Source organism: Bufo gargarizans, chromosome 6 (genome assembly GCF_014858855.1).
Source record: "Bufo gargarizans isolate SCDJY-AF-19 chromosome 6, ASM1485885v1, whole genome shotgun sequence".
In the NCBI taxonomy this organism is placed as follows: Eukaryota; Metazoa; Chordata; class Amphibia; order Anura; family Bufonidae; genus Bufo; species Bufo gargarizans.
The window spans coordinates 22,035,713-22,060,894 of NC_058085.1; the positions used below are offsets into that span (position 1 = coordinate 22,035,713).

Genomic DNA, 25,182 nt, shown 5'->3' on the forward strand with positions numbered 1-25,182 from the left:
ATCATGGCTTAGGGCACACAACAAGCCATTTAGTCAGATTAGCTAAGACACGCCTAGCTGGGTTAGGTTGTTCCCGTTGTTTCTCTCCTTAGGATTCTTCGGATATCTCTTGGCCGTAGCCATGACCACAAGTAAGATATGACTCTTTTATGTTAATTTGCATAAAAGGCGGGAAGTACAAAAATGCATAAAACTTATTGAATTCATCTGCAAATGAAATTAAAAGTGTAATTTATATGTTTAGGGTAACACAATGAACATTTAGAAATGCTCAATGAGGGTAGCATAGTAGAGGTGACAGGTTCCCTTTAAAGACTGAAATGAAATCGGGCACTGATCTCACACCGGTGACATACAGAGGGTGGTGCCCGCACCATATGCAGGGGAGATCAGCCCAAACAGGTTCTGGGCACAAGAACTGGCAGCAAAGTGGACAGACGGACACTGATTTCAATAAGTAACTGGTGTTTTTAAAGGGTTAAATGAATTTGGTCTGGGCTGAACTGAAATGTATATGATGTGGGGCATCACCCTCTGTGTGTTGGCAGTGTGAGATCAGTGGGTGAATTCATTTAACACTGTGGATGTCACTGTTATGGGGGCGCTGTGGATGTCACTGTTATGGGGGGGCCCTGTGGATGTCACTGTTATGGGGGGGCCCTGTGGATGTCACTGTTATGGGGGGGCCCTGTGGATGTCACTGTTATGGGGGGCACTGTGGATGACACTGTTATGGGGGGGCACTGTGGATGACACTGTTATGGGGGGGCCCTGTGGATGTCACTGTTATGGGGGGGCACTGTGGATGACACTGTTATGGGGGGGCCCTGTGGATGTCACTGTTATGGGGGGGCCCTGTGGATGTCACTGTTATGGGGGGGGCCCTGTGGATGTCACTGTTATGGGGGGGCCCTGTGGATGTCACTGTTATGGGGGGGCCCTGTGGATGTCACTGTTATGGGGGGGCCCTGTGGATGTCACTGTTATGGGGGGGCCCTGTGGATGTCACTGTTATGGGGGGCCCTGTGGATGTCACTGTTATGGGGGGGCCCTGTGGATGACTGGGGGTGCCGGGTGACGGACTCCCCCCCCCCCCCCCCCAATCTGATGTTGATGACCTCCGCTCACCTATGATCTTGATGCGTGCTGGATCCTATAGTTCTCTCGCATGCGGGCACACTTACTTGCGCGTGTGTAGTAGGGATACAGGAGTGCCGACTTCTGCTGTTTCAGTGTCCGGAATGGTATGAAGGATAAGTTTATTCCTCGCAATAGGTTGGTGCCGCAATTACACTTGATGGATTAATACCGCAGTTACACCAGATGCATTTCGAAACTGTACGTTTTCTTCCTCAGTGGTTGCAATAGTATAAAAATGAGGGACCAATCGCTCCCTATCCGGAGCTGTGCTGATATCAGAACCTGGGCCGGACCGCGTCAGGCTGTTTTTGTAGTATTCTAGTCATTCACAATGCCCACCCTACGTTTTTTTTCAGTTCTATATACCAACAAATAAAACCTACAAATGATGTAGATTATAAAATCCAATATATAGAAAATACTAAACATCCAAGTTGATCAACAAGTCATAAAACTGGGAACAAAAAAATCTAGAATAAAATAGACACATGTAGTGTAAAAGGGCTAATGTGGTCTTCATTCCGGGGTGTTAGTTCGCTCTGCAGGTCTGTCTGCATTTTATTCTATATTTTTTTGTATTCCCAGTTTTATGACTTGTTGATCAACTTTTCTTTTGTATATTCTATATATTGGATTTTATGACCTATCATGAAACTGCCTTGACCTCACACATGTTTCAATCCATTTGAAAAGAGAGAACACAACATCTACACTTTATTATCTCCCCCAATGTCTCCTCTTATTATCTCCAGTTATTGTATTTTACATGGGATTTTGTAGGATTTTACATCGTCTCATCTTCTCTCCATTCAGGTTCCTACAATATAGGATCCGCTCAGTGGAGATCTTCTATAGAAGATCTTTCTCCTGATTGACCCGACAAGGATGGATAGGGACAAGATGCCGGAGAGTATAATAAATCTCACCCTCGAGATCCTCTTCCGGCTTACTGGAGAGGTGAGAGATTCTGATCATGTCACATTACATCATCTTCTCTATGTTACTAACAGATGGAGATGACTGGAGAGGTGAGGGACTCTGGAGATGTATGGGGTGATAGTTATTACTGTGTCTCTCCATAACCAGGACTACACAGTAGTGAAGAAGACCTCTAGTGAGCGCTGTCAGGACCCTGTGTCTGAAGGACGGAGAAGAACCCTGAGCCCAACCCTGATACATGAGGAAATCAATAGAGAGAAGATCCTAGAACTCACCAACAAGATGATTGAGCTTCTGACTGGAGAGGTGACACTGCTGGGACATTATACAGGAACGCTATGAAGGGATCTAGGTGATGACTGTATCATTGTGTTGTCAGGTTCCTATAAGGTGTCAGGATGTCACCGTCTATTTCTCCATGGAGGAGTGGGAGTATTTAGAAGGACACAAAGATCTGTACAAGGACATCATGAAGGAAGATTCCTGGCCCCTCACCCCAACAGGTAATAGACATGACTAAATACACACGTCTTCTCATTATCTGTATGTAAGGAATGAATTCAGTCCCTGGATGTATTTCCTACTGTTGGAAATTGGCCACAACAACACAAAATCTGCCTGGGGGCGCCGGCTGGAGTCCGAATCCCAAGAGCCCCGCCCCCTACTTGTGATCCATCTGACATCATCTCCTTCACTTCCTGTACTTGCCAGCCAGATGCGCTGCGATTATGAGTTTGTTCAGTCACTTCAGCACGAGCGAGCGGCACACAGCTACGAGACCCTGGTGTATTTAAATCTCATTTAGACTGTCTTTCAGAAAAGTTTCTCCTGGGATTCAAACTCACGAGGCATTTACCCAAGGCATTTACCCACACAGCTATGAAAGCATTTACCCACACAGCTATGAAAGCTGTCTTGCCAGTTACTTTAAAAAAAAATAAAAAATACAAGATTTTTACTCTAGGTAACTTTGATACCTAGTGTACAACCATACACATGACAGCTGCCCCAACACACCCAGCTCTGCTACATCCATACACAGTGTACTGGGGAAGCTGTCATGTGTATGGATGTACACTAGGTATCAAAGTTATATTAAAAAAAAAAAAAATTAAGTAACTGACAAGACCGCTTTCATAGATGTGTGGGTAAATGCCTTGCCTCTGATGTGTAAAGGCCGTGAGTTCGAATCCCAGGAGAAACTTTTCTGAAAGTTTTTTTTTTTTTCTTTCTTAAATACCGGACTGTTACTTTACTGCCACGGGGGAGGGGGGGGGGGGCTATTGGCGCCATGATACTGGCACATGGAGGGGGGAGGAGAGAGGCACTTGATACTGGCACATTAGGGGGCAGGGGGAGAGGATGGCACTATGATATTAGCACATGGGGGCAAGAAATAAACATGAATCATGAGGGGCAGAAATGTAAAATGATGGGGGGCAAAAAATGGACATGAATCATCAGGGGCAGAAATGTGAAATGATGAAGGTGGGGGGGGGTCACCAAAATGTAGATTTGCTTGTTTTGACAAAAATCCTTGCACCAGCCCTGACTTCCCGCGAGACCAGTGACCTCCAGAGGTGGGTCTGGCGGGATCAAGCGCCGAAGACACATGATCTTGGCAAGAGCCAAGGCAATGTGGACCTGGAGCACAGCGAGGAGCAGAACCTGGTGAGCACCCCTGGCAACCGCACTCTGACAACCTGCACTAGGGTGTCAGAGGCTGCAGGACAGTGACTGGCAGCAGGGTGGCACACACTTGTGTACAGGGGTCAGGGCACACCTGCTGCTTGACTAGGGGCCAAAGATTCTGACTGGCACAGAGTGCCCAGCAGTGGCACATGGAGCCTAATAGGTGGCACAGACTGTCTAAAGTTCGATGAATGGTACAGGGTGCAGGACAGTGCCAGACTGGCAGAGGGCACAAGGCAGCATACTGTTTTATGTTGCCCTGGTGGCACAGGATTTCAAACAGTGGCTGAATGGCGCCTGGCAGTGAATAGGTGGCACTGCTCGTGTTTGGTGTGCCAACCTGCTGAACAGCACAGAGTGATTGGCATCACTGGGATGGTACTAGGTAGCAGACAATGGGTGGATATTATATATACATGACCATAGTCAGACTGGCACAGGGTACATGACCATAGTTAAATGTTACATACAATAGGCGGCTGGAAAAGGGGCGGATAAAGGGGTGTGGTCAATGGGTGGAGTCAAGGGGGCGGCAAAATTAGCTTTTGCCTAGGGTGGCAAAAATCCTTGCACCAGCCCTGATTCACACATCAGTGTTTTGTCAGTGATTTCCATCAGTGATTGTGAGCCAGAACCAGGATTTGAGCCTCCACAGACATAAGGTATAGGGGAAAATCTGTACCTGTTCTGTGTTTAGAGTCTCAGCTGGTTTTGGCTTAAAATCTCTGATGGGCGATCTGAAGAGCAGCAAGACATCATTGAAGTCAATGTAAAATGTAGGCAGATTATGGCATAGGAGGTAAATGGAAGTGAATTACAGCCATGGTAAAAGGCAGCGCTCTGTTATTAGTCCCGGACACCGTCCTTTATACCTCAGAGAACAAAGGAATAATTATTCTTTTATTCCAGTTTTCCGCAGTGTGTCGCTGTACGTAGACTTCAGTCCAATCATTCCATAATTCTCATACGTAACCCGAGATCTACACAAGTTACACCGACAACAACTGCTAATTGGATAAAAGTTCCTCATTGCGATCTCTTGTTGCATAAATAATTTGTTCCTGGGGCCTTCCATTAATCCTCTCCAATTCAAGTACCAATCTCCATTTTTCTCTCCAAAGAGCCCCATGATCCATAAAGCCAAGATCGGCTCTTTCATTTATCACCGGTCCAACACCGAGGATCTATCCTGATCATATACATGCAAATGGTTAGTTTTAATAGACAAATACATTTATCTTGGCCAACGCTTCCACTTCTAGTGCAAATATTATCTACTTTCTAAAGGTCACCATTCCATCATAACATCTTTAATCGATTACTTAAAGGCCTCTATTTTCTCATCAAAAGTAGTTAGTACTAAAAGTACTCAGTATTCACTTCAAAATGATGATTAACGCTTTAGCTAAGCTCCTTTTTGAGGTGTAAACAAGGGGGGTCCTTTACTATTCTGAAATAAGCCTTAATTTGACGTATTTCAGGCGCAGATGTCAGTGAAATGGGGGGCGGCAGGTCTACAATTGTCGGCGTGGAGAGGGCAGGGAAGGGAAAGGGCCGGCAGGCCTGTCTCATTTACCATTTTCTACAAATGTTTCAGGTTTAGAAAAGGGTCTAAATGTAAGATAACGTGGAAGCTGTCTTACATATAGAACTGGTGTTGGAAGCTTTGAAGTTATGGAGAGGCCTGCACCTCTTTATAACTTCAGTGGAACCACCGCCAGCTTAGGGCTTTAAGACCTGCACCTAAAACACCGGTCTTAATAAATGTGCCCCAAGATGTATACCTAAGACAACATGGCTGACCATCCGATCTAATCCTGATTCTGCAACACCTACAGTTAAGGAAGAGAGAACAACACCCGAGAGATGTCCCAGTCCTCTTCTTCCACAGGATAATTCAGAACATCACTATATCCCACAGGATGATCAGGTAGATGGATATAAGCACATCTGTCACGATTGGGAGTGGGGTAAACCCCCCACCGTACAATGTCAGGTATAATGGGGAAGCAGCTAGGCCAGGATACCGGAATCAGGGAGCGGGTCACCTCCTAAAGAGTCCCTAATCCTCGCCCTAACTCCTCACCGTATGAGCAGACCTGGATAGTAAGACTGCTCATACCCAGGATACCTAGGACCCTGACTCGCCCTGATAATCCCTTACATAGGAGCAGGGGAGAGACAACCTGTTCTTCCACGACTCGGATGAACAGGAGTCTCAATCGGCCTAGTTGCAGAGAAATGCCAAGTGGAACAGCAGGTAAGTTTCCAGTGGCGGGGATAACCACTGAACCTAGAACCCAGGAAGGCATGGTAACTTATCCCTGGCAGCTGCTGGACGGCACAACAGAAGACCACACCAAGGTAAACTGGAACCCATAAAAACATACTGCAATTTAAACACCAAACAGATGCAATATGTACTGACACACAGGAACCAGCACTCCAGCAACAGCTCACAGACTAGACATTTGGTTCACCCCTCCGGGACACCATGAGACCCCCTTCCGGAGGCCACGACAGACAAACAGGGGAACATCTAGCATCCATGCCGGACAGAATAATACACCAAACACTGACCAGACACAGAACAACAACTAGGCGAACAACCACCCAAGAACATATACCCACACCTAACATAACCACAGGTAAGGTAGGGAAAATGGAGGAGACATAAGGAAGACATCGCTGGAGACATCGATGTCCCACTAGGTGGCCCTTACACAGGAAGATGGAACATCCAGACAAGGAGCATAACTCCAGCACACACCAAGGCTGGAGTACAACTGACTCCTGGTCAAAGGCTACAGGTATAAGAAGCACCTAGTGACTACACCCAATTAGGGGGTTAACCCTTACAGCACCAGACAGGGGAAGGCTACAACTTAAAGGGGAAGTGCACACACCAGCCACCACGTTGCCACCGGCAACAGCATGCGTGGCAACCATGCCACAGCGCACACAGCCAAAGCCAAGACACTGACACCACATGCCATAACAGCAACACGTTGCCACCGGCAACCGCAAGCATGGCACAAGTGTCACGGCGCACACAGCAAAGGCTGTGACAACATCCTGATGGAGGATTACCGGCCCCTCACATCACCAGGTAATATACATGACTAAATACACGCGTCCTCTCATCTGTATGTAAGGAATTAATTTAGTCATTGGATGTGTTTCCTACAGATAAGGAAGAGATAACAACACCGGAGAGATGTCCCAGTCCTCTTCTTCTACAGGATGGTTCAGAAGAACATCACAATGTCCCACAGGATGATCAGGTAGATGGAGATAAGGTCTCATGAGATGTCCCCTATGATCTGTAGAAGGCTGTGAAGATCTTGTCTTCAGTCTTGTTTTATCCACCAGTATTAGGCCCCTTTCACACGGGTGAGTTTTCCGCGTGGGTGCAATGCGTGAGTTGAACGCATTGCACCCGCACTGAATCCGGACCCATTCATTTATATGGGGCTGTGCGCATGACCAGTGATTTTCATCACTTGTGCGTTGCGTGAAAATCGCAGCAAACTATATTTTGTGCGTTTTTCACGCAACGCAGGCCACATAGAAGTGAATGGGGCTGTGAGAAAATCGCAAGCAAGTGCGGATGTGGTGCGATTTTCACTCACGGTTGCTAGGAGACTATCGGGATGGAGACCATTATTATTTTCCCTTATAACATGGTTATAAGGAAAAATAATAGCATTCTGAATACAGAATGCATAGTACAATAGGGCTGGAGGGGTTAAAAAAATAAAATAAAAAATTTAACTCACCTTCATCCACTTGTTCGCACAGCCGGCATCTCTTCTGTCTTCTTCTTTGAGGAATAGGACCTTTTGATGACGTCACTACATTCATCACCTGGTCCGTCACACGATCCATCACCGTGGTATTCCTCACAGAACAAGACAGAAGAGATGTCGGCTGTGCCAAACAGTGGATTGAGGTGAGTTAAATTATTTTTTTAACCCCTTCAGCCATATTGTACTATGCATTCTGTATTAAGAATGTATTATTTCCCTTATAACATGGTTATAAGTTCGGGTCTGTGTACCACAGTCAGTTTTTTAACACGCGCGTGCAAAACACATTGCACCCGCGCGATAAAAGCTGAACAACGGAACGCAATCACAGTCAAAACTGACTGCGAGGGTTTGCCGCAATACATCCGGACCTTATCTGGACCTAATCCGGACACGCTCGTGTGAAAGAGGCCCAATATGTTTTATCCTTCTATAATTAGAAAGATGGAGATGGTCAAACCAAAGTTGCGCCCGGATTGTCATCTTGAACATGAACATCAGGAGATAAATGCATCATTATCTTCAAAGGTTTTGCAGTCTAGGGTGCAGTCTCCTGGTGTCTCCTTAAAGGGGTTGTTTGAGTTATGAAAAAAATATATATAGCACTGAAAATCTGATGGGCAGCAATGTATAACTAAGCTAAGCAAGTTTTATGCAAAAATAAAATATCTATTTCCTCATTTCCCTGGTTCTTTTCTGGCCCTTTGTTTACATGCAATAAAAACAATCTCTGCCCCTCCCCCTGCTCTTCTAAGTGAGTGAATACAAGAGCTGCCCTGAGTGCTGGGAGAATCAACAGCAACTTGTATGTGTAGATCTACAAGTCCCAGCTGTATAATGACACTGCTAATACACACAGGATCTTCCCCCTACCTTCTTGTGCAATGCTCTCTCTAGTCTGTCAGCTCCTGTGCCCAGAATTGTCACTGCCTGCAGCTACTCAGTCTGTGCAGCTGAAGGGGTTAAGAATCCTAGGAGAGAGCAGACAGCCTGCAGTGAAGGGGGCGTGGCCAGCACAGTGACCTCTCCTTTACAGGCTTGTAAACAAACTTTTATCAGAGCAGGGAGAGACCCTCAGTCAAACCTGATAAACCAGGCACTGCAGATAAAGTGAGTTAATTGGAAAGTTGTTATATTTGCCTAGTTAGGATCATTGAAAGAACAAAAAAATAACTTGGACAACCCCATTAAATAATTCAACATGATTAATTCTTAGGTGGGTCCAAAGATTTGATGTATTCTTTGTTTTTGCAGTTGCAGATCCCATGCTCACATTGGTTTTGCATGTGTTGCACATTGCCCGTCCTGGGGTGGGTTGACTAAAATAGTCCCAAACTGTACTTTTACTTTTTCTTTGTGCATCCACCTGCATTGAAATAAGAGGGTTCCATGACTACTAGTGCTATTAGCCTTTTAGGAGCAGTACAGATTAAGGAACAGTGTGCAAGAAATATGTGGACTTGAGGGGAGAGTAAAATATATATATAGAACAATAAAAGCTTGTGAGGTATGTGTATGATGCAGTATATGAGCTGAGGTGTGTATATATAACTGTATATATATAATATTATGAGGTATATTATATTATAAATATATACCTCACATATACAGTGTGTTAAACCTCATACTATATCATACACTTCTTGGTCCTCGTGCACACGGACGTTGTTTTGGTCTGCATCCGAGCCGCAGTTTTGGCGGCTCGAATGCGGACCCATTCACTTCAATGGGGCTGCAAAAGATACGAACAGCACTCCGTGTGCAGTCCGCATCCGTTGCTCCATTCCGTGGCCCCGCTAAAAGAATATAACATGTCCTATTCTTGTCTGCGCTTTGCGGACAAGAATAGGCAGTTATATTAAAGGCTGTCCGTGCCGTTCCGCAAATTACAGTCCCGTGTTTTGCGGATCCGCTATTTGCGGACCGCAAAACACACCACGGTCATGTGCATGAGGCCTTATACATACTTCATATTACACATATACAGTGTGTTATATAATACCTCACTCATAACTACATCATACACTCCTTAGAGTCCTTATATACCTGATGATAATAGTTTACATAATCTATACTGTGTGTTATATATACCTCATACTATTATACATATACAGTGTGTATTATATACCTCATATTCATACTACATCATACACACATTATAGTATGTAATTGTAATGTGTGTATGAGGTGTATATATAATACATAAAGCACACTGTATATGTACAGTCTTGATCAAAAGTTTAAGACCACTTGAAAAATTGCAAAAAATCATATTTTACATTGTGGGATCTTAACAAGGTTACAAGTAAAGCTTCAACATGCAACAAGAAGAAATGAGAGTGAGACAACACATTTTTGAGCATTCAATAAATTTAAAATAACGATTAAACTGAAACAGGCAGATTTTCAGCTGATCCAAATTTTAGGACCACATGCCTTCAAAAGGCCAAATCTGTGCAAAGATGTGGATTCATTGTCATTTTCTGTCAGGGAGGCAAAAACTCTGCCTTTTTGAACGTGGTTGGGTTGTTGAACTGCATAAGCAGGGTCTCTCACAGAGCGCCATCGCTGCTGAGGTGGGACGCAGTTAGTCATTTGGAATTTCTTAAATGATCCTTAGGGTTATGGAACTAGAAAGTAAAGTGGAAGACCCAAAAAATTTCATCAGCACTGAGCCGGAGGGTCCAATTGACTGTCCGTCAAGACACTGGACGGTCCTTGACCCAAATTGCTGACTGCAGCCCCATAACCATCAGACGGCATCTGAGACTGGAGGGCTTCAAAAACAAAAAATGTCTTCAAAGACCTCGTCTTCTTGAACGCCACAGAACTGCTCGTTTGGACTTTGCAAGAGAGTACCAAACATGGGACATTCAAAGGTGGAAAAAAGTTTTATTCTCTGATGAGAATTTTTTTTACATTGATGGTCCTGATGGTTTCCAACATTACTGGCATGACAAGCAGATCCCACCTGAGATGTTTTCTACGCGCCACAGTGGAGGGGGCGCCATAATGGTCTGGGGTGCTTTTTCCTTCAGTGGAACAATGGAGCTTCAGGAAGTGCAGGGGCGTCAAACTGCCGCTGGCTATGTCCAGATGTTGCAGAGAGCATTTCTCATGACTGATGTTTGGAAGTTGGATTTCTGTTTTGGGGGGGTTTATTTTTTTTTATTTTTTTTAGGGGTGTGGTCCTAAACTTTTGATCAGCTGAAAAACAGCCTGTTTCAGTTTATTAGTTTTTTTCATTAAATTGAATGCTCAAAAAATGTTTTGTCTCACTCCCATTTCTTCTTGTTGCATGTTGAAGCTCTGCTTGGCACCTTGTTAAGATCCAGCCATGCTAAATATGATTTTTTGCCATTTTTCAAGTGGTCTAAAACTTTTGATCAGGACTATAGGGAGTTCAGACGAACTTTAAAAAAAAGTTTGGGTTAGGGACTAGAATTTATCCAAACTTGGACCCGAACCGCGTTGAAGTCAATGGGGACCCGAACTTCACTTTATTATTTTCCGTTATAACATGGTTATAACTGAAAATAATAGTATTAGCTTTTTCAGATCTGAGTTTTCACGATCGTGAAAACTCAGATCCGACAGCATATTCTAACACAGAGGCGTTCCCACGGTGATGGGGATGCTTCAAGTTAGAATATACTAAGAACTGTGTACATAACTGCCCCCTGCTGCCTGGCAGCACCCGATCTCTTACAGGGGGCTGTGATCCACACAATTAACCCCTTAGGTGCCGCACCCTCCCCAGGGTGGCCAGTGCACCCCCCCTATTAAAATCATTGGTGTCCAGTGTGGCCTCCGCTCTTCCCCCCACCCCTAATTAAAATCATTGGTGGCAGTGGCCACAGGTTAAACCCCCCCCCTCATCATTGGTGGCAGCGGAGCGGCAGTTCCGATAGGAGTCCAAGTTTCGCTGGGGCTCCGATAGGTTACCATGGCAGCCAGGACGCTACTGCAGTCCTGGCTGCCATGGTTACTTAGCACTTTTAGCAGAATTATACTTACGTGCACTGTCTGTGGCCGGCCGCGCGCTCCTCCTACTGGTAAGTGACAGGTCTGTGCTATAAGCAATGCTCCACACAGACCTTTCACTTACCAGTAGGAGGAGCATTGGCCACAGACAGCGCATGTAAGTATAATGCTGCTAAAAGTGCTAAGTGACTATGGCAGCCAGGACTGCAGTAGCATCCTGGCTGCCATGGTAACCGATCGGAGCCCCAGCGATTAAACTGGGACTCCGATTGGAACTGCCGCTCCGCTGCCACCAATGATGGGGGGGGGGAGGGGGGTTGTTAACCAATGATTTTAATTAGGGAGGGGAGGCCGCACTGGGCACCAATGATTTTAATAGGGGGTGGGTGGGGGTGGTGGGGCCGCACTAGCCATCAATAATTTTAATAGGGGGTGGGGGGGCCGCACTCGCCACCAATGATTTTAATAGGGGGTGGGGGGGCCACACTCGCCACCAATGACTTTAATAAGGGGTGGGGGGGCCGCACTCGCCACCAATGATTTTAATAGGAAGGGGGTGGCCGCACTGGCCACCAATGATTTTAATACTGGGGAGGGAGGGAAGGCCGCACTGGCCACCAATGATTTTAATACTGAAGAGGGAGGGTGGTCTGGCCCCCTGCTGCCTGGCAGCACCTGATCTCTTACATAGAGGCATTCCCATGGAGATGGGGACGCTTCAAGTTTAAAATATACCATCGGATTTGAGAAAACTCAGAGCCAATGGTATATTAATATTACCGAACCCGAACTTTTACTGAAATGTTAGGGTTCGGGTGCCGAACACCGTAAAGTTCGATACGAACCCGAACTTTACATTATGAGGTATATAAGGAGTCCCTATATACCTCATAATATTACACATATACAGTGTGTTATATTTCATATAACTCGCTCATACTACATCATACACTCCTTAGCTTAGAGTCCTTCCTTATATACCTGATAATAGTATACATAATTATACATGACATATACTGTGCGTTATATACCTCATATAACACATATACAGTGTGTTATATCTATTATATATCTCATACTACATCATACACACATTACAATTACATGCTATATAATGTGTATATGATGTAGCACGAGGTATATAATTCATAACTCACTGTAGATTAGTATATGAGGTATATATGGTGTGTAGAATAGATTGTAGGTAACAAACTGTATATATCCTCTACTATGACGGCGCACGTATTTATTTTACCATAGCACAACTGTATAGTGAGTCTGACTGTAATCTCGGCAGGCACTCTGGTTCTCCACTTTGCCTTACACTGACCTCCAATGATACTTTTATAACCCTTTCCAGCTTTATGCAAGTCAACAATTCTTAATCGTAGGTCTTCTGAGAACTCTTTTGTGCGAGGCATCATTCACATCAGGTAATGCTTCTTGTGAAAAGCAAACCCAGAACTGGTGTGTGTTTTTTATAGGGCAGCTGTAACCAACACCTCCAATCTCATCTGATTGGTTGGACTCCAGTTGGCTGACACCTCACTCCAATTAGCTCTTGGAGATGTCATTAGTCTAGGGGTTCACATACTTTTTCCACCTGCACTGTGAATGTTTACATGGTGTGTTCAATAAAAACATGGTAACATTTAATTATTTGTGTGTTATTAGTTTAAGCAGACTGTGATTGTCTATTGTTGTAACTTAGATGAAGATCAGATCACATTTTATGACCAATTTGTGCAGAAATCCATATCACTCCAAAGGGTTCACATACTTTTCTTGCAACTTTATATTTAGTTCTCCATTTGACATTAATGGCAGCCAAGCTAAACCCAGAGGGGTCCAGAGAGGGGTTCACCCAGCTTTCACTCTCCCTGTCACTGTCCCTGCCTCTTTATTCACAAATGTCCCTGCCTTTGTCCCTTTCTCAGCCTCAGATCTTCCCCCCACCTCCATCAGCCTCAAATCACCCTCCCATCAGACCCCCCAGCCTACATTAGCCTTAGATCACGCCCTCATCAGACCCTCCCCAGCCTCAGATCAGACCCCTAGCCTCAGATCAGACCCCAATCAGACATAAAAAAAAAATAAAAAAAATAAACCTGCCTCTCCATCTCCGGACGGTGCTGTCACTTGGCATATTCACTTATCCTCCCTGGTCTTCTTCCCGCCACGCTGCGCTGTCTGGTCACAGCGTCAGGTCATAGTGCGCATCTACATGCCGTACGTCCTGACACTATACGTGTCAGGACACAGCATGGGGCCGGAAGAAGACCAGGGAAGGTGAGTACAGCTAGCAATGCGCTGTTCTCCCCTTCCTGTACCTCCTGCATGCTAATGACCGCTTCCATAAAGGAAGAGGTCATTAGCATTTTCACAATATGTACTGGCAGGGGGCCACATGAAATGGTCCCGTGTGCTGCATACAGCCCGCGGGTCAGAGGTTCCCCACCCCTGCCTTACAGTTACGCCTCAGATAATATTGGAAGTTGATTATTGGAAAAGCTATATAGGATTATTTTCATCAGCACATATAATTCTAACTCGCCAACAATTTTCTAGCTGCTCAGATGCATCCATCCATTTTGAACCTTTGATTATGGACACCTGGTCATGTGATCTCTAGTCTGACCTCCAGTCTGAGGCTTGCTGTCTCTCTCCTGTGTGGCTGACATCCTGTGATCTACAAGATTACAGCATCATTTATCAGATCCCTCTGGAGAGCTCCCTCCCCACCAGCTACTCCTCCTTGTCTTCTGTATGTCCCTAAACATATCATGCTGCTGAAGGTATCATCTCTACATTATCCATTACACATGAAGAGCAAAGGTTTAGAGTCTAATCCTTGTAGAAGTGGAGAGACATTTAATTGTGCCACTTTCTTTATCCCCTTCTTCCCCGGGCCAGTTTTCGCTCTTCTGCGCAGGCTATTTTTTGCAAATCTTTGTCACTTTTTGTGCTAATAACTTTGGAACACTGTTACTTATCCAAGCCATTCTGAGACTGTTTTCTCGTGACACATTGATAGTCATAAATTTGAATCAATATATTTCACCTTTATTTGTGAAAAAATCTAAAATTTACCAAAAATATTGAAAACTTTTTTAATAGATAGTGATACCTCATATAATAGTTATTACTTTACATTCCCCATATGTCTACTTCATGTTTGGATCATTTTGTCAATGCCATTTTATGTTTTGGGGACGTTAGAAGGTTTAGAAGTTTAGAAGCAAATCTTGAATTTTTTCAGAAAATTTCCAAAACCCACTTTTTAAGGACCAGTTCAGGTCGGAAGTCACTTTGTGAGGCTTACATAATAGAAACCACCCACAAATTACCCCATTTTAGAAACTATACCCTCAAGGTATTCAAAACTGATTTTACAAACTTTGTTAACCCTTTAGGTGTTGCACAAGAATTAATGGAAAATGGAGATAAAATTTCACAATTTAACTTTTTGGGCAGATTTTACATTTTAATCAATTTTTCCAGTAACAAAGCAAGGGTTAACAGCAAACAATATTTATTACTCTGATTCTGATGTTTACAGAAACACACTACATGTGGTCATAAACTGCTGTACGGGCACACGGCAGGGAGCAGAAGGAAAGGAATGCCATATGGTTTTTGGAAGGCAGATTTAGCTGGACTGGTTTTTTGACACCCTGATGCACCCCTAGTGTAGAAACTCCAAAAAAGTGACCCCATTTTAGAAACTAGCGGATAATGTGCCAGTTTTAATCATACTATTTTGGGGGTACATATGATTTTCTTTATTGCTCTATATTAAGTTTTTTGTGAGGCAAGGTAAACATAAAATGGTTTGGGCACAGTTTTTTTTTTTTTTTTACAACATTCATCTGACAGGGTAGATAATGTGCTATTTTTATAGAGCAGGTTCTTACAGATGCAATGATATCAAATATGTCTACTTTCTATGTTTGTTTCAGTTTTACATAATCAAGCATTTTTGAAAAACAAAATTTATGTTTTTGTGTCTCCACTGAACGCCCTATTTTTATTTATTTTTTTGCCGATCGTCTTGAGAAGGGGATCATTTTTTGCCGGAAGAATTGTCCTTTTTTGGTACCATTTTTGGGTACATAGGATTTTTTGATCATTCATTATTACACTTTATAGGGCAAGGTGACCAAATAATGATGCATTTTTTATTAATTTATTTTTACAGCGTTCACCTGAGGAGGGGTTCGGTCATGTGACATTTTTATAGAGCAGATTGTTACGGACGTGGCTATACCTAATGTGTCTACTTTTTCTTATTTATTTAAGTTTTCCATTTTTGAAGCCGAAATAATGATGTTTTAGTGTCTCCATAGTTTGAGAGCAATAACTTTTTTATTTTTTGAATGATTGTCTTAGGTAGGGTCTCATTTTTTTCGGGATGAGGTGACGGTTTCATTGGTACAATTTTTGGGGGGCATAAGCCTTTTTGACCGCTTTTTGTGATGTAAGGTGACAAAAATGCCTTTTTTGACCCTTTTTTTTTTTTTACGGTATTTTTTTTATAGAGCTGGTTGTTACGGAGGCGACGATACCTAATATGTATATTTTATTTATTTATTTGACTTTAGCACAATAATAGCAGTTTTGAAACAAAAAAAATGATGTTTTAGTGTCTCCATGTTCTGAGAGCTATATTTTTTTTTTTTTTTTTTAGCGATTTCCTTTTCTCATTTTCTGTGGGATGAGGAGACAGTTTTATTGATACCATTTTGATTGCTTGGTGTTGCACTTTTTGTGATGTAAGGTGACAAAAATAGTTTTTTTTTTTTTTTTTTACACCGTTTTTATTTTTTATGGACAGGGTGGATCATGTGATATATTTATAGGGCGATACCTAATATGTGTTTTTTTTATCATGAAATAAGGGGAAAGGGTGTTTTTTTTTTTTTTTCCTTTTTTTACTTAAAAACTTTATTTTTTAAAATAAAAACACTTTTTTTTTTTTTTTTCTTTACTCTTATTCTCACTTTCACTTTTGGGGGTCTGATTCCCTCTGCAATGCATTTCAATACATCTGTATTGTCATCTGTATTGTAATGCATTGCCTGTTAGTGGATAACCCTGAGTCATCCACTAACAGGTTGCCTAGGAGATGGGCCTGAGGCTGGATCTTCTAGGCACCTGTAGAAGGCAGGTCCCGATACCATGTAAGGCATTGGGCAGCCTCTGCACGGCATCGGGCTGCCTTCTGACACATCGAGTCCCCACCACAGCAGCACTCCTTCACCCGACACAAACCCCTTCTATATCTCGGTCAGAGTGGACCGTGGTGCAGAAGGGATTAATCCGCCGGCATCTCCTTTTACAGCGATGCCAGCAGATACAGCAGGGGCCTGGCTATCAGGGACTGCTGGACCCCTGCAGTGATCTGGCGCGCACCGCTCCGCTGCCCATCAGATCACCATGACGTACTATTACGTCAGAATGCCGGATGTCACTGACTTCCATGATGTAGTAGTACGTCACATGTCGGGAAGGGGTTAAATTACAAAAAACACACTTGCCATTTTGCTTGTACTGTTAAATAATCTGTCTGTACCAAACCCTTGACTTTTCATTTATAGTCCTCATAATAAAATGTCTGAGAAATGGAAGAGTGCAAAACGAAAGAGCCATGCCTCGTCCTCCCAGTATCAGTAACTGCCAGGAGTAGTTGGACACGGTTCTCCCTGGCACCTAATATTATTGAGGACAGGGAGGATGGAATTGTGGACTGGGTGGCTCAGCGTTTATACTACCATGAGGAGGACATTCGGGGGAGGAGGGGCACCCCATGCATAGCTGTGTTTGTAGTGGTAGGAGTAGTGGTGGTAGGGGCAGTGGTAGCAGCAGTGGAACTCAAGGCAAGTATAAAGCAGGTAATCTGGAGGGGGCTAGGAAGCCCATCATGACAAATCAGTTTTCATGGCGGGGAGGTTCAGGACTATTACAATGATTGTGTGTTGGACAGGATCTGGGAGCTAGATCAGGGTGCTAAGAAGAAGGTAACATCAGAGGAAGAGGTGGTCGTGGCAGCAATACAGAGTGAAGTCAACATACAGTTAGAACCTCCCAAAACCTACCAGGGCCAGATCTGCTTCTAGTATTGTCAGCTTGGGAACTGGTGATGCTGATGATACTGTGGTCGCTGGCTGAAAACGTGCCAGAACTAAAACAAGCTCGGCTGCAGCTAGCTCTGTGTGGAGTGTGCAAGTATCTCCTGTCTGGCAGTTCTTCTCCACGGTGCTGGAAAACAAAAGCAATGCCCTGTGCAAGATCTGCCAGATTACAATAAGCCATGGGAGTGACAGAGGTGTCTGCCAGCTACCACAACAAGAGATTCCTCCTTCTCCCAATCTCCTTTGTGGCAGCCAGGCGGCATCCACGTGCAGTACTGTGTCCAAGTCATCATCAGTTACTGCTCCTCCTGCTCACACTATGCCTCCTCCTGTTCTGTCCCATCATCAGCCATCGATAATGGAATGTGTGGCCAAGAAACAAATCTGCTTGCACAAGTTGCTGGTGGTGCAGTCTCTGTGGTACCACTTTGTGGATTCTGTTGCCTTTAGGGGCTAATGGCATGTGCTCAGCCTCACTAGAAGTTATCTAGCTGGCATAAAAAAAAAAAAAAAAGAAGCCATCCCTGCTTTGTACTCTCAAGTGGCGGTGAATGTAGGCCGCTCCTTGCAATTCTAGCTGTGCAGCAAGGTGCACACCATGGACTCCTGGAGCAACGGTTACGGACTGGAACAGTTCATGCCTTTCACAGCTCACTAGATCAATGTTTTTTGCAGCGAGGCAGCACTGTAGCAAGAAGGCCAGGTCCTATTGACACCTCCACGTTTGCTTCTACACCAGGCACTTATCGGCCTCCTCCATGGATATCCTCCTGTCCCAAACAGAAGCAGGGCAGAACATCGCTCCCACTCCCCCTTCTTCCTATCATGTGAAGCGTTGCCATGCCGTTTTAGAGCTGATCTCCCTGGGTGATAGTAGCCACATAGCCAAATACTTTCTAAAGTGCATCAAGCAGCAAACAACCGCGCTGACTGTCTCCTCACCTAACCTAATGGTCAGAGACAATTGCAGGAACATTGTGGCTGCTTTGTGGTCGGCAGAAATAACACATGCTCCCTGAATGATGCATGCGATAAATCTAGTCGTGCAGCGTTTGTTAAAAAAAAGTACAGTGGCCTTTGGAATGTGCAAATAATAGTAATATAATAATCATATAATATAATCGTAATCAGTTCTCACGTCTCCTGTCCTTATACTATAATCAGTGATGAGCTGGGTGTTCTAGTGGTGATAGATAATCAGTTCTCACCTCTCCTGTGTTCTCCCCTGTCCCTTATATTAGGTACAGTATCTTCATGCCTGCAGTCATCCCAAAACTGGTAGATAAAACAGGAAGACAGCACTAAAGGGTTTGTTCAGGAATAAGTAACTTTTCACATGTGTCCGCAGCCTCTACTATGGAAAGAGTCATACGTACCTGCTACCCTTAGCTCTGGTTATGTGTGCCAGCTCCTGTGTGTCCATCTTCCAGTAAATGTTGTTTGCTCCCTCGCCGGCACAGGCATGGTCACCTGCTTTACTGCAGCCAATGACTGGTTTAGTGGTGATGTGTCTCTTGTGGACATGCTACCCCTGAATCCAGTCATTGGCAGCAGCAGAGCAGATAATTATACCTATTCCTAGGAGGTAAATAAGCCACGTATCAAAAGAACTTTGGCTTACCGGCTTCACAGCCCTGGGGCGGCCAGCAAGGGCAACAGGTGCACAAACAATGTAATGTTATATACACACAATGTAATGTTAGGGATGGAATACAAGGGCTAATCTCCCTGCATTGCAAACTGGTTGGAATAATGAAGCAATCAGATTGGATTTATACAGGAGACCTGCAGATATTTGGGTCAGACAACTCCTGCTGTCCGGTCATTCTTGATCGTCTTTTGAGGTCATATAAAACCTTCCACACGACTTCTCCAACCGTCTGATGACTTCTACAATATTTATTTTACAGCTTGTGAATCCGGGTGAAGATCTGAACAATATTAATCCTACAGAGACATATGTGAGGGGTGATGAGCAGAGTACAGAGGACATTCCTACAGATAACCGCCCAGGTGAGTAGTGACCACTAAGTAACGCAGAGAGGTCTCTAAGATTCTGCTTATACAAATAAAAAAAAATTGATATATTGTGCAATGTGGGAATAATGATATTATAATAGTAATTATTATTATTATTGATGAGTATATATGAAAGTATAAAGGAACAAACATAAATATCACATACGGTGAGACTTGTACACAATAACAATTACTACTAATAATAAAGTTACTCCCACGACCATTCAGTAACTAAGGCTACTTTCACACTTGCGGCAGAGTGATCCGTCAAGCAGTTCCATCGCCAGAACTGCCTGCTGGATCCGGCAAAACATCTGCCAACTGATGGCATTTGTAAGACTGATCAGGATCCTGATCAGTCTTAAAAATGCCTGATCAGTCAGAAAAATGCATTGAAATGCTGGATCCGTCTTTCCGGTGTCATCCGGCAAAACGGATCCAGCTTTTATTCTTTTCACCTTTTTTTGCACGGACCGGAACAACGGATCCGGCATTCAGGTAAGTCTTCAGTTTTCTTGTTAATGACATTGGGGGACACAGTACCATGGGTATATGCACAGCTTCCACTAGGAGGCACTAGACATAAAAAAGGTTGGCTCCGCCCAGGTGGGCTATGCCCTCTCGACAGCACTAGGTTATTTAGTTTTAGTCTAGTGTCCGTAGGAGGCAGACCTGACCTGCTTTGTTCCTGCAGGTCTTGCTGCTATTTTATTATTTTATTTTTTCTGTCTTCTGCAGGTTTTCTGCCCCCTCCTTGGTTTCCCTGGCTTCCACATTGGCCACTCCCGGCTTCTGGGAGGGGCTACCCTCTCTTCCTATCCTGGCCAGACGCGGGCTTTTCTGTTGGGGGGGTGGAGCCTCTTTACTCTGCTTGAAAGAAGATGATGTCTCAATCTTGTTATCATCTCTCCTGCAACCTCCCTGGTCCCCTCTGCAGCTGCTGCAGCGCCTCTTCGGGAGACATCACCTGGGGTCTGGTAGGACAGCCTCTGGCTGGCGTCTTTCTTCTCTTCCCAGCCTTCCCCTCAGCTTCCCTGAGTCCCCTCCAGTGATTGTGTTTCTCTGGCAGTCGGACTGCTCTGAGGGGAATGGACCATTCAGTATTATATTGCATATAAATCTTCCCTTCATGAGATAACTGACCATTAGTAATGTCTGCTTTGGGGTGACGTCCGTGCACGGGTCATAAAGACACCACTTACGCTGCCTTCTCATGACCTGACCTAATTCTGTGTCGGTCATGCTGCCCTGACCCACTTCTGTGTCGGTTTCTCCTGACTGGGCCTCTTCCCTGTCCCATGCCATAGGGAATCCTGTCCGACTCTCCAAATCTATGGCAGAGTCGCTGCACCGATTGCCTGCCCAAACTTGTGGCCACCTCTGCCCTCCCAGGGACCCTTCCATGGATGGGGCACACTCTACTAGGTCCCGCAGACAACCTTGGGTTGTCACATCTATCATCAGCATCTTCGGGGTCTGAGGCTAGTGACAAATCCTTCACTGCCATTCCATCCGCTGCCTCGGGGGACACCTCTGCTCTGATTCTCTCTCGGTAACAGAGCATCAGGCGGTCTTTCACCAAACAGATTCTCTCTGGGTGGTTAAAGACTAATGTCCACTGAGGAACCTCTCCTCTTTAGGGTTGGTATCCCCTCTAGTGGACTTTCGGATGAGGCTCCCCTGGCTGCACACTGGTAAGTCAGCCCGCCAGGTATTTAGCATGTTGGCACACCTACATGGTGTCCCAGGTACGTATGCCTTCCTCTTAACTGGGGGGTACTTGTACCACTGCCAAATGCTGTACACAGCACTGTCTTTACCATGGGCTATATTCTACACATCCTACTAGTCGGAGAGTGTTCCCGCCAGGCGCTGTAGCCAAATCAGCCATTCTGGTGCTGGCGTATGTCACGCAACCATATATACAGAGGGAGCCCTGGTTCACCAGAGTGAGTGTCTGTAGCCTTTACAGTACACTATGCAGCCGTATTCTCCCCCTCCAGGCAAGTATAGAGGCAATCTTCAATTGCTGTAGCTATTGAACCTATCTGTTCTAGTGTGCACCAAGCAGCCACATTGCTCCCTTCATAGGTAGAGTACCTGTACCGTCTCCAGATGCTGTAGTCAGTACTACTGTCTGGTTCTCTGGTGCTCCATCTCCAGATGCTGTAGTCAGTACTACTGTCTGGTTCTCTGGTGCTCCATCTCCAGAGGCTGTAGCCATTACTTATGCCTGGTTCCAGTGTACATCAAGCAGCCACATTGCTCCCTTCATAGGTAGAGTACCTGTACCGTTTCCAGATGCTGTAGACAGTACTCCTGCGTGGTTCTCTGGTGCTCGTTCTCCAGAGGCTGTAACCATTATCTTATGCTGGGTAGTGTGCATTAAGCTGCCACATTGTTCCCCTTAGAGGTAGAGTACCTGTACCATCTCCAGATTTGCTGTAGCCGTTACACCTCTCTGGTTCTATTGTGCACCATGCAGCCCTATTTCTCCCTTACCAGGCGAGGTATAGTGGCCATCTTCTAATGCGGTAGCCATTGCACTCTCTGGTGCTAGTGCGCACCATGCAGGCATCGTACCCTTTACACCTGTCTGGTTTTAAGTCTGCACTACACAGCCGTATTCTCCCGTATTGGTAGAGTACCTGTACAGCCTCCATATTTTGTAGCATTTACAATGCCGTAGCTGTGTTCAACACTCATTATAATGAGCTCTATGCAGCCATATTACTCCTATTATAGTAAGAGTATTTGCAGTATCTTCAAGAGCTATGCCCTGTTGGTACAATCTGCGGCCCATACGGCACCTGCATTACTGGGCTTACCCTCTCTTCCCTGGCTCTGTTCTGTGATAGGCAATCATGTGGCCCCCCATTCAAGTGGAGTGGTGTTTCCATCTCCTGATGCTGTAGTCATCACTCTTTTCTGCTCCTAGCATACATGGCATACCTGGTATCCATATGTGTCCCCCTTCCTGGGCGGCGTAGAGTTGGTTTCATTATATTGCTGGCCTGTTCAGATCTGACACTAGGTGCAGTTCCTCCTAAACCAGGCCCTCTAGTCTTCTCTTTGCCTCTGTACTAGGAATGATTTTTACTTCATTGCCTGATGCACTGTTTAACAAGACTTCCCAGTCCTGTTATACACCAGACAAGTGCTCTCCCTCTGTGGGCAGGTTGTTAGCTTGTACTTTATTCAACCCTGGAAAGTACTACTGCATGCTGCACATTTCACGATGGAGTACTCGCATTGTTATTACTGCTTCTCTGCTTTCTTTTCACACAGTTACATGGCACAGTCCTGGCAGAGTACAGGGATCGCCACTGGATGTTCTATCCTGCAGGAGTACGCAGCGTTGTGAGGACCAGCCGCTACTGCTGTTTCGGGTCATTGCTGGATGTCCTCCACCATACAGAATCTCTCTAAGTAGTCAAGAACAAATTCGCTGCATGTCCTCTCCGAAATGACTGTGACAGGACTAGTGAGTGCCACACAGCTACCTGTGGGTGGACTTTTCCGCTGCTTGCTCTGATACCGGACATGGTCCCGTAGTTCTGCCTTGGTCTGGGTGTTCTTGGTACTCCCTTAAGTTTTCTGATTAGTTGTGCTACATGACAAAAGGGCCGTACCCTTGGGCCTGGCCATTGTCTGCACCTGTCAGTTCCTTCCCTGGGGGTTTCATTGTTCTCTGCTGGTAGCTGGTTTTCTACAGGTCATTGTAGTCTCTCCCTGCTTCCGCTGCCAACTTCTGCATCCTTCTGACATATGGATGTTTGGGGATTCTTTTACCAAATCCAGGCGGCTGTACTTGCCCCTTTTGGAACAGTGTTTGCTATTCACTACACTTGGAATGGTTGGTTACCCTTGGCCGATGTTTACTTGATTTTCTGGCTATTGTTGTCCTTAGGTGGTCCGGTTCTGTGGACCCTTCTTGGGCTCCTGACTGGGTAATCCTGCTCGGAGTCCCTGATTCCACTCATTCTTAGACCATCTAGCTGGCCGCTCCCTTCTGGGGAAGCTTCCCATGACATTCTGACCGCACAGGTTCGGTATGACAGCTGCTTCTTTGAGCCCGGTTTGGTCGTTTTCCCTCCTGGGTCCTTATAGGCTTGTTGCCCTCTTGAGACTCTAACATCTTATTCCATTCCCAGTTGTTTAGTGCTATAGTTTGCAGTTTACATTGTATTGGTCACTTTTGGGATGGAGTCTTTCCTCTTTTGGAGATCTTTTTCTCCTTAGGCTGTTTGGAGTCCTCTTCTACTCCAATGTCTCACAGTCCAGTGGTCTCGGCTTTTCTTTCCAAGTCCTGCGAATGGTTCCTTTTTTCCCAGAGACTTTAGGTGACCAGGGATATCTCTGGTCTTATATTTCACAGCGATATTCTGTCTTTCAGTAGCTTGTTCCTCGCTTTCTCTATAGGGGAAGCAGGTCTTTACATTCCCCTCTCCTGACCATTACCTAGGACCCCCCTCTCGCGAGGGTTGACAGTTTTTTTTCTCTGGCAGGAGGGGGTTCCCTCCTTCTCATAGGTGTTTCTTTCCCCCCCTTCCTTGCTGTGAAAGGAGACTCGCTTTCTTCCCTTGTGAGTCTTGTTATGATTTCTCTTTATTTTTTTAAATCAAATCTTTATTTTACTATTATTGCCATCATAATGATTTGTAACAATAACATAAGGGCAACAAGCCCAAAAGTCGAGGAAGCATACAGATTACAACGCATACATGGGAATGAGTCAGTTAATCAGTGTACAGAATAACAAGCCTACTGAAAAGCCGAGTACCAGGGGAGGCCACCAACTCCAACTAGTTAAGGCTCAGGAAGCCAGCAAGCACTAAGTACAATCCAAGGAAAAAGCAAGATCTGTGTCGACTAACCAGGAGGCGCAGATACCGGTAAGATATGTTAGCTCTTAAATAGGACATAAGCATAGTAACAGGAAGCCGCTTACATAAGGCGATAGAAGGCGATAACTCCAATGAGGCCTCAGCCGGGTCTCGACCCACACCAGTCCATCCAGGGTCCCCACGTCTCCAAAAATTTATCATGTGAGAGAGTCTCCCAACTGGATAATTCCTCGAACCTACAGATCTCGTTAGCTTTAAGTATCCAGTCAGCAGTGGAAGGGGCTCTGTCGGATAACCAATGCAAGGGGACTAATAATTTGGCCGCAGCCAGTAAATGGGCTAATAAAGAGCGCTTATGAAGGGGAGAGCCTGTTGAAGGAACATTGAGGAGAACCAGAGAAGGAGATAGGCTGCCAACCGAAGGAATGATCTGCTGGAGAAGCCCACCAAGCTCAGACCAGAAAGGAGAAATGCCTTCAAACGACCACCAAATGTGGGATAGAGTGCCAGTCGCCTTGTGACATCTCCAACAGATCTGGGGAATACTCCTATCTATTCTATGCATCACGTCAGGAGAGCGATACCATTTAGTTAACAATTTGAAGGAATTCTCCTGGATTC

The 25,182-nt window shown here is 45.0% G+C and overlaps 1 protein-coding gene and 1 long non-coding RNA gene across 2 annotated transcripts in view; both read left to right on the forward strand.

Annotated features, from left to right (window-relative positions):
- Positions 1-25,182, forward strand: part of LOC122940391 — a 1,778,572-nt gene that overhangs the window by 224,909 nt on the left and 1,528,481 nt on the right. The gene's annotated exons all lie outside the window — the stretch shown is intronic.
- Positions 2,343-7,023, forward strand: LOC122940513. The gene is made up of 3 exons (XR_006390338.1): positions 2,343-2,385; positions 2,459-2,582; positions 6,961-7,023. It is a non-coding gene; the product is annotated as an uncharacterized LOC122940513 (long non-coding RNA).